The following is a 10,520-nucleotide window of genomic DNA, read 5'->3' on the forward strand; positions in this document are numbered from 1 at the left end:
TAATATTAAAAAATCGCAACAAAATAGTACTAGTTTACAACTGCGGCCCTGCATCAATACATTGGGGCTTTGCACGCTACGGCACTTAGACTCACATTCGCTGCAAATCGTTTTGTTAAACTTGATGCAACAATCATTACAATATTTCTAATAACTGCGCTCGCTATGTAGTCGATGCAAGGGTGCATGAAAGAAAGACGGCCGAGTTAAAACATTGCCTAAACCTTCAACACAGAGTGCACAACTTAACGCACATTCTTCTAATGACCAGATAGAACTGACGTGGTTAACAGCATTCAGTAAGGTTCGTCACGGGATCTGACTAAAATACTGTGATGCTACGACTTACATTTACGAACACAATAAAATCTCCTAAGATTGGCTGCTATATGCAGGCGTATAATTTATAAAGGAATACAGGAAAGCGCAGCTTCAAAACGCCACAAGGAAAGAGACTGAACACAGGACAAACGCACTCGTATTTTCAATGTATACTTCTTTCTCCATTTCTGAAGCTTCGATTTCCAGTATTCCTTTATAAATATGAATCGATTGGCCGCAAGGAATTTTCATTAACTATAAGCTATTCCCTGTCTTTTTTTAAATATTCGAATAAAAAATTAATTAGGAAGTTGTCGCCATTTCTTGGAGATGGCTACCCCTTTACACGGGATTGTTAAGATCCATACTTTACAATACCGAAGAGCAGTAGGCTGAAATTTCTACAATCGCTTTGTTTTCGCAGATTTGACATTAGTTCAGAGGCTTACTTAAGGCAGCAAATTTCAAGACAAACTAGACATACACATGCTTGCACTCTTGAACTTTACTTAGCACGTACTAATCTTTTCCGGAACGCTTTCTTTCCCCGGACCATCAGTGAATGGAGAACGTTACCTCTCGAAGCTTTTGATGATAATGATACTCCTGATTTTGACAACTATCTATCTCGCTCTTCCGAACCATAAAAAAATGAGCTATTGAGACTGCCTGACATTGCATATATTTCTCTAGTTATGATTTGCATTATCTTGCGGTCATTTTACTGTATTTATTTCTTATATTGTGTTGCACTGCCTCATCGTGTTTTTATCGCTTCCATTGTTTTTCGAGTTTTTTTTTTGCCAATTAGTTCTTGTTATGCCCCACTGCTTGGCATTTCGACCGCAGTGTGCTGCAAATAAATATATACATAATAAATAAAAAATTAAGAAACAAGAATATTGTATATGCATTCTTTCTCGCCATGTGAAATAGTACATCGATGTTGCCCACATTCTGCTTGAATGACAGACATGGACAACGCATTTTAACCGCCGGTGTTGCTTTAGCAGGTAGGGTGTCGCGCTACTAAAGTTGAGTGCAGGTGTTCAATTTCCGGCCACGTAGGCGTCATCTCTGTTAAAGTGAAAAACGAGAACACCCGTGTACTTGTATTTATGTCCACGTTAAAGAGTCCCAGGCTGCGGAAATTGTAACAACAATATCTGGAATTTAACGTCCCAAAACCTGGATATGATTATGAGGGACGCCGTAGTGGAGTGCGCCGGAAATTTCGACCACCTGGGATTCTTTAACGTGCACCAAACCTAAGTACACGAGCCTCAAACATTTTCGCCTCCATCGAAAATGCAGCCGCCGCGGTCGGGATTCGATCCCGCGACCGGTCAGTAGGCGGCGGAAATAGATCCGGAGACCCGCATACGGTGTGCCTCATGGTCATATCGCGGTTTGGCACAGAAAACCTCAGAAATTATTATCAATAATTTGATAACACAATTGTTGTTTCGTGTTATGTCGACACGAACAGGACTCGTGTCGAGAATGACGAAGAATAACGGGTGACAATCTTATCTATTTCATCTTCGAGCTCGTCATCACTTTTGTTTGCAAAAAAATAACAAAAAATGAAGTGCTAGCTTTTCCCCGCTACAGTTATGCTACATATCCTCGCACAATTTCGTTCGATGCACATTCATTACAAAATTGCATTGTCAGTGAGTCTTGCAATATTAACAAAACTTGTGTGGGTAAGCAGAGTACGCTACAAGCAGCTCTTCAAGCTTGGTCGTTTCATGCACGTCCCCGATGAAAAGGCAATTAGGAGAAGGGGTTCGAAAGCGATCAGTAATTACACATACTAATGACGACAGAGTGACAATAATGACGTTCATTTACGCTAATAAATCACAGTAATTACTAGGACTGACAGCTTCAGTGGGCAGCGTGCCAGCGTAACTTCGTATTAACGCGCACTCTGCGCGTGCGCCACAAATCATGTTCATTAGGCAGGAAACACATGTAACTGCTTCCTGGTCCTGGGTATGCATAGCTGCAGCGGGACAGTCAACTGTTCCTTAGGTGCTCTAGCAGTTGCTTACATGTAGAACATGTGCAAATGTTTGTCTCACGATGCTTGCCGGCAGGATATTCTGGAAAGTAGCAGCGATGAACAAAAAAAGTCACAGTTTCGCCGCAAGACCGAAGCAATGAATGCGATAGCAAGAAACTAATGCTATATGAAGTGAGGCTCGCCAATGGATACTCTCAGTTTGAACAGCGCTCCTGTTGCAAAGGCGGCCGAAGCAGCGAAGGAAACTAGCGTGCTTCAAGTGTCGAGCTGTGACACTTGATAGTTCGCGCTCATCTTCTTTTTGTTCGTTTAGCGGCGTCCTTTGAGCTCGAGTGGCTTTCGTACGCTCCGTAACATGAGCGCGGACATCACGGTGAAAGCGTGAAACATCCCTCTTCCCCTTAGCACAAGAAACCCGCGCGAGCAGACAGCGGAAGGGCAAGTTCTCGCTGCGCAAGTATTGGCCTCGAGGCCCACCACTGGAAACGCCGGCGCCACCGTCGGCGTGACGTGCTTGGCAGGATCACGTGGTCTCAGCGGCCGCGTCGGCTGCTTGTGGAGCGCTGCCGCGTGCTTTGAAAACGAGTTTGAAGTACCACATGCGCTGTGGTCTGTTCAAATACGGAAGTTTTCTCACATTTTCTGCTCAATTGAAACCATTTTAATAGAGTGGCTGCCTCTGAAGGCGACGAACATGGGGCTCTACTGCTCGGTGCCGCAGTGCCGGCCTTACGCAACGGAGCCCAGTGTCAGCCTGCACCGGTAACCGCGGGACAAGAAACTGCGTGAAGCATGGGTTGTAAAGCTAAGAACCGGCAAGTAGCCATCGGCTACGAGACTTGTGTGCAACAAGCACTTACGCGACGAAGACTTTCGTTACTGCGTCGGGCGTGCGATGTTCGGTGAGTAGCAGACAGCGCGCACTGAGACGATGGCTCATGAGCGCTTCCCGCCGGCAAATGATGCTTATCTGCCACAGGATGGAAAAGGTGCTACCTTTTACCACGTGCGATACCATCTCAGAACCCTCCCGTGCGACCTCTTGATCGTCGGCCCCGTACTCAGCGTCCACAAAATCGGCTGCAGATGCGCAAGTCATTGTTTAGACACTTTGAATTAAAAAACTCACAGGGTCTTTTATGCATTCGGCAAAGATCACTAGAAGGTGAAAGCCATCTTCTCCTTCTTGTCAGTCGATGTATGGATTCTCCCGCGCCCCCCTCCAAAAGCGTTCTGCGCCTAACGCGGTTTTGCACGGCCTCCGTGACCGATCACGGAGGCAATGCAAAGCGACCATGACGTTGAATGTGTGATCATGTGACGTCACGTTATAGCACGTCATATAGACGCTACATATTTGGCGATCTGTGACGTCATGATGACGTCATATGATAACGCCATCACCGATCACGGAGGCAATGCAAAGGGACTATGTCGTGTGAATACGTCAGCATGTGACATCACGTTATGTAACGTCATAATGAAGTTACAAATTTAGGAGGTCTATGACGTCATGATGACGTCATATGTTGACCTCATCACGTGACGATTATTTTTTGCGTCACTCGTCTTGACGCCGCGACGGTCAATCTTCCCGTTTGAAGAGGCATCTGGCTTTCGCCTTCATAAGCTACGCGACGTTTGCTGGTGGACGTACATAGCGAGAGAGTCAAATGCTGCGGTTGTGTGCTGCATTTATGTTGGCAATAACATTTTTTCAGTCAAACTTGCGTTCCCCTGACGCAAACACTGTCCCAAATTTATTTGTGTCACTCTCAAACTGACGTTGGGCCTCTCCAACCCCATGTATATTCTTGGAGCATCATTTATTTACGTGGGAAATATGCCACCCTGTTGGCGTTAAACATGACACTGCTTCCAAAATTGCTGGGGTATTCGTCAAATATTTACCATCTTGTTTTGCGGCTGCTGGTTGCTGCAATAACTTCTATTTTATTCACCGCTATTTCAAGTTCGCGTGGGTCCTAGTTTACAGCCGACGTTTGCAGAACAAATCCGGCAAACGTATTGTATTTTCTTTCTTTTCCTTGGCGTTGCATGCTACTACATGCTCGGCCTCGTAGACTACTTCTCCTTCCACCAGCGATCTCAAAGTGGTGAAGCTTTGGTCTATGAACTTGTTGATGACAGAGAGCGGCATGTTCACTGGAATGCAAATGGAACGATAATTAAGAAGCATTAAATAAAGGCGTCGCATTTGCTCACGTTTTGTGTGAGCACCGAACGAAACGAATGCACTGAATAAAGAAACAGAAGCAGCGGCATTTGCCCGCTGAGAAGACCGATCAATACGCAGTGCGAGACAACTTGTCAAATGGCATTGAAAGGTACACGAATTTAGACAAAAAAAAAAAAACTGAATAGTCGAGACGGCACATCACAAAGTTGCCATGCGCACCGAAGCCGTAGTTGTAACAAAATTGTTTTTGAACTGCTCTGACAGCGTCCGCGCAACAGTAGTTTTTTGTGTACTCGCAAATTCTCATATTCTACTGCCTAAACTTCACAGCGCGGTGCCAAAACGTGCTTGTAGCAAAAGCGAAACCATCAGTACGAGCATATACATGCAGACGCTCATACATGCAGATCGAGGCACCGTCAGTCGTCGCGAACCCGTGCGATCGCTAGCTTGAGGCTTCTTTCTGTTACGCACCGTTTGGTTATAGAGGCAGTCTACTCTAACGAGACATTTCACATATTTTGCACTCAGCGACTGACTACCTTTCACGCAAGAAGCCGGTTCAGTGGTCTCCAACGCGGTGACCACGTGAAGCGGGTGCTCGTTTTTCTGCAGAGAGACAGCGACTGTAGACTATCTTCTGCTTTCTGTTCATCGAAAATTATTCCTTTGACAGAAAAGAACATATTTCTTTTCGAAAGTACCTGCAGAAATATCCCGGAGGGCTTCCGCGAGGTGATTTTGTAGAGCGCCAACAGCAAAACCTATGGGGCGCGCGCCGGCGGCATCCTGCCTAGCACGCAATCGAGGCGCGTCCGATAGAGGGCGACTCCGTAACTCCTCGCCGCCAATAAGAAGAAGCGAGCGAGCTCGCCGACGGCTTTTAAATGCGCCTGTCTAGGGTGCCTTGATGCCCGCGCGCTCCGCTGAGGGTGAGGACAGGCGCGTCGTCTGCTACGACGGCCGCCATTGCGAATCCCGCCGCAGCTCGGCAGCATGCGAAACGCGCTACACAAAGCGCTTGCGGTGCGCGAATACGTCCGGAACTAAGTGCACGCTAGTGAGCTTTCTCTTTTTCTTTTCGTTTTTGAAGCTTCGGCAGCTTTTATTGCTGTTGTTGCCTAAATGTTTATCAAGGAAGCATGTAATGCTTGTAAGTTGACGGTCTGTGCATGTGTTATATGCGCTAGAGGTAGACGTAGACTCTGTTATGTTGAAAACGAATCCTCTTCCTTACGACGGAAACGACAAAGTCTAAAGCCTTACTTAATTTTCTCGTAAGCTCTGCATTCCAAATACACAAATAATTGTTTAAAGTATTTGTATACATGTCAGCAGCAGCAGTATATGTATCTGAACACACACAATTTAGTGTTGCGAAGCTACCTAAGCGCGATTAGGGCGGCTCATTTTGGTAAGTTTGCAAACAATTTACTCGTTTATTACACATGGCATCATACATATTGTACACAGAATAAACGGCCGAGGGTCAGTATGGTGCGAATATCCTGCTAAAATGAAATGAAAGCTTCTTTATCATTATTATTGCTGACATTTCTTGCTCGCAATCTGTAGCCGCTACTGTATCGGCACTCGAGTTGCACCTTGAGTCCTTATCAAAACGATGAATACGTTCTTGAGTAGTATGCCGTAAAACTTTGCGTGCGCGCAGTATCAGTACGTTTTCTTCTTTTTGTATCTGCAGTTTCTTTTTCTGTATCTGCAGGTTTTCTCGCATGCCCAATTGCATGCACCTATTACTGAGCGTTTCCAATACTGTTTAAACTTTGTGCGGCAGATGCACGGCGTCATTTATTTGTCTCTTTTATTAATATTATTATCTGGGGTTTTACTTGCCAGGACCATGATATGATTATGAGGCACGCCGTAGTGGAGGGCTCTATGAATTTTGACCATCTGGTGTTCTTTAACCTGCACTGACATCGCACAGTGCACGGGCCTCTAGCATTTGGCCTCCACCTAAATGCGACCGCCGCGGCCGGAATCGAACCCGTGACTGTCGGGTCAGCAGCCGAGCTCCGTCACCACTATACCAACGTGGCGGACGTATTTTTTAAAACGAAAGCCTTATATACCTCATCAAACGCGAAATTTGACCGCCGGCGTCCCGCGTCTACGGCGTCAGCGTACCACGACGTCGGGGACGAGGGATGCAAAAAATCATCGTTATGTGATGACGTCACCATATGACGTCATCATGACTTCACAAATTTTGGCGTGACGTCATATGATGCCGTTATCACATGACATCGTAGCTTGGTCAAAAGTGGGCAGATCACGGAGGCAGTGCAAAACCAGGTGAGGTGCCTCCGATCTTGGAGGCAATGCAAAACCGCGCTAGGTGCGCAAAAACTGAGAAGAAGATGGCTTTCACTTTCGAGCCGTCTTAAGCGAACGCATAAGGGACCATGTGAGTTTTTATTTCATTAACTGGTTTTCTATGACGTACTCATTGTACAACTTGACTTTGTTTCTTGTATTTTTTTACTGACATAGCGTGTCTACTGTACACAATGCTTCCCTGTCTTCTTGTTGTTTTCATGCCTCTTCTTTGCATAGACGCTTCGCGAGAACTGTTTGTATGCGCATTCCTGTATGAGCCTTCAGGGCTTACATTACTAATAAATAAATAAATTATGTTTGCTCAGAGAAATAAAATACTGAATGTGTGTGTGTTGGTGGGGGGGGGGGGGGGGGCGTGTAGAGTGTACAGGCCATTTATTTGTTCGCATTAATGCTGCGCTGACGAAGCAACTACACAAATAAAACGCAAATTACACAATAAAACAAACTGCCCCTAGTCGCTTCACAGTGATCGTAAATGATTAAAAAAAGCAGGAACTGTGTAATTATTTAAGACAGGACGAAAATGTAACCTTGAAACACAGAAACAGGGAAGGATAAAAAACATATAGCTGCACACATACATACATGGGCATCAGACCAGCATAGAAGGCTTACTTGAAACACGGAAAGGAATATAAAAAACAAGCACCATAACTAAAACCCGCCATGGTTTTAGTTATGGTGCTTGACTGGTGACCCGAAGGTTGCGGGATCGAATCCCGGCCGAAGCGGCCCCATTTCGATGGAGGTGAAATGACAGGCCCGCGTACTTAGATTTAGGTGTACGTTAAAGAACAACAGATGGTCAAAATTTCGGGAGCCTTCCACCATATACGGTGCCTCTCATAATCATATCGGGTTTTTTGTGACGTTAGTTCTCAGAAATAAATAATATTAAGAAAAAAGAAGGATCCGATCTGTAGACAGACACGCATAATATATTCCATGATACATTTCAAATCACGAAAATAGCGAAAGCAAAAATCAAAGGCACATACAGGACCAACCAAGTGCAGTAAAGAATGTTTGCGAAAAAAAAAATACAGGATTCATGCACACGTGAACCACAGCATTTTAAGCATGTAGCTGATATCAGTGTGTCCATTTATTACGCAAGGTTAACAGCGGCAGAAGTTATCCTTGCATGTGCATTCGAAATACCGGTCGGAAACTTACGCTGCAAGTGCATAATGTGTTCTTCGGATGCCGCTTGTCACGTTTATTTTTATTGTCCAAAGAAACCTCGTATCTTCTAAAACGATACAGCTCCCAGCGTTCCTAGAATGATTGGTCCACTGCGGCACGCAACACCCGGCCATGGTGACGGTAGCGAGCGCATAAAACTGGAGGGAAACGACCGCCGACCTAACAACAGCACACGCGCCACGCACAAGTAACCGGGCGGGGGGTTCAAAATGGCGGCCACGCTGCCGCGAAGGCCGAGGAGGCGGCACCTGCCCTTTCAAAAGCTGACACCACTCTAAGCGGGGGCGCGCGCATCGAGGCACTCTACGCCTGTCGCGCTCCTAACGCCATCTCGCTGGTAATGAAGAAACGCTTATAAGCGCAGCCGTCTCTGAGTCCGTCCAGCGGTAAAGTGTGTGTATATAACGCTCGCCGTTACCTACGTGAAGGAACTGCGTTTGTGGCGTAGTGGCTAGCGCCACTTGCTGCGGAGATAGAGGTCCCTGGTTCGATTCCGCGCTTCGGAAGCGTTTTTCTGAATTATTTTTCTTTGGGGCTTTTTTATATATATACATACTTATACATATACGGTGCATGACGGCGACGGCAAAATCCAGCCGAGACTGTCGATATAATTGCTATCGCAATAAAAAAAAAACTGGATCTTCACGAATTTTTTTTTTTTTGGAATGACTCAGAAAACTCGCGTAAATTTGTTTCTGTGACATTTTTTTTACTAATTATTAGGACAACGGCTGTTTTCTCTAGCAAGACTGATTAAAGTGGAAGACGTTTGTTCACTTTTGAACGAATGAGGGTAACATTGCGTCAGTGCCGGAGCTCAATGAAAAAGACAGCTTTATAGGAGTACAGACACAAAATTTTGAAGGCGAGATAGCTTGTGAGATGGATTTATGTGGACATCACGCATCATCTATAATATATCATCGGCTAGTGTAGCGAAGAATTTTAAAGCGCGTGCCGCGCCACTGCACTTCAAACGCCTCACGCCACGACATCGACACTAACTTGTATATTTAATGTAAACAAGCGACAACCACCTGTATCACGAATTTGCTTTAGCTGCCGTTATCCTTGCAAGCGCTCTCTCCTAGCAGACCTTTTCAGCGGAAGGAAGGAGCACCTCCTTTATGGGCTTTCACGGGAGTACAAAGGCTGATGGCTGACATCCTTGCCTCGGTGGTACTTATTTTTTTTTTTTGGGGGGGGGGGTGCACGCATATTTGCAACGTCCCAGAAGGGATTATAGTAGCACGCAGGGAGCCTTCGTTGTAAAAAATTGCCGACGTTGTGCTCATGTGCACGCGATTTGCTGGCTTACGTAGCCAGCTATGTTGGAAGTGGCAGTGGTTTGAAGAGGAAAAGGCGCCTAATTTCTGCAGCCCGGTCGGGAGGACGGCGCAGCGCCGTGCTCCCGACCGGGCTGCAGCTATGTTTACATGAAAACCGTTCTGAGTCCCGTCTCACTCGCAGCTGTAAAAACGTCGCCAAGTTAACCGTCGCGCGCTCGAGCAAACGTGGTTTCTATGACAAGTGTCTTGTTAGCTACCCATTGCATCTGAAAAATAAGATGTAAATCTTTTGTGTCTGTACTCTTTTAAGGTAGGTCACCACCTTCAAAAACGCATTTTTTGAAAAAAATTGCTTTTTTGGTATTTAATATTTTAGAGACCCCTGTCTATTCAAGGATATTTAGCAAAAATAATTATGTATTTATCTTGAGCCGTTCGAAAGTTATGACCATTTTTCCAACCCCTCGTAGACGCATCCGAAACCCAAACTGAAGGTTTCCGGTTCCACAACACCTGCCATCTCATCATACATGTGTTTTTGTATATATATTATGTAATGCTAAGTTGTCCAAGTACGTTCCAAAGCTTGTGGAACACGTTGTTTTCGATTTATTTTAAAATTTCCACTACAAGGCTGCGGCACTCTGTTGTTTAAGTTGCGCGCGTTTTCGCTCGGCTGTCTCTGTTTGTTTGTATGCCGTTTCGAGCTCTTGGACTTAGTTCTGGCTTTTCAAGGAGGAAGTTATAGTACTTCCTCAAATATGGCGAAGTATAGAACAAAAAAGAAGCGTCAACGCAAGTTAGGTAATCAATATACCAAGCGTGGACCCACTGTGGAGCACGTGGGTGAGAGTCAGCTGAAGACGCGAAACGAGCTAGGAAAAAAATACATGCTTCCGCTCGCCCAAAAGGAGATTGTGCCACTTCAAAGGAAGTCCCGAGCTATGAGCCTGGTGAATTTCAGACATATCTAATGTTTCTTTGCTATATGGACATTTGGTTCAAATCTTTAAAGCAATTTTTCTCAAAATGTGATTTTTTGCATGCTACAGTTACGCGAACAGTGATAACTTTCTTTCTAATAAATATTTTTACATAAAAG

The sequence above is a fragment of the Rhipicephalus sanguineus genome, chromosome 7 (genome assembly GCF_013339695.2).
Source record: "Rhipicephalus sanguineus isolate Rsan-2018 chromosome 7, BIME_Rsan_1.4, whole genome shotgun sequence".
Classification (NCBI taxonomy): Eukaryota; Metazoa; Arthropoda; class Arachnida; order Ixodida; family Ixodidae; genus Rhipicephalus; species Rhipicephalus sanguineus.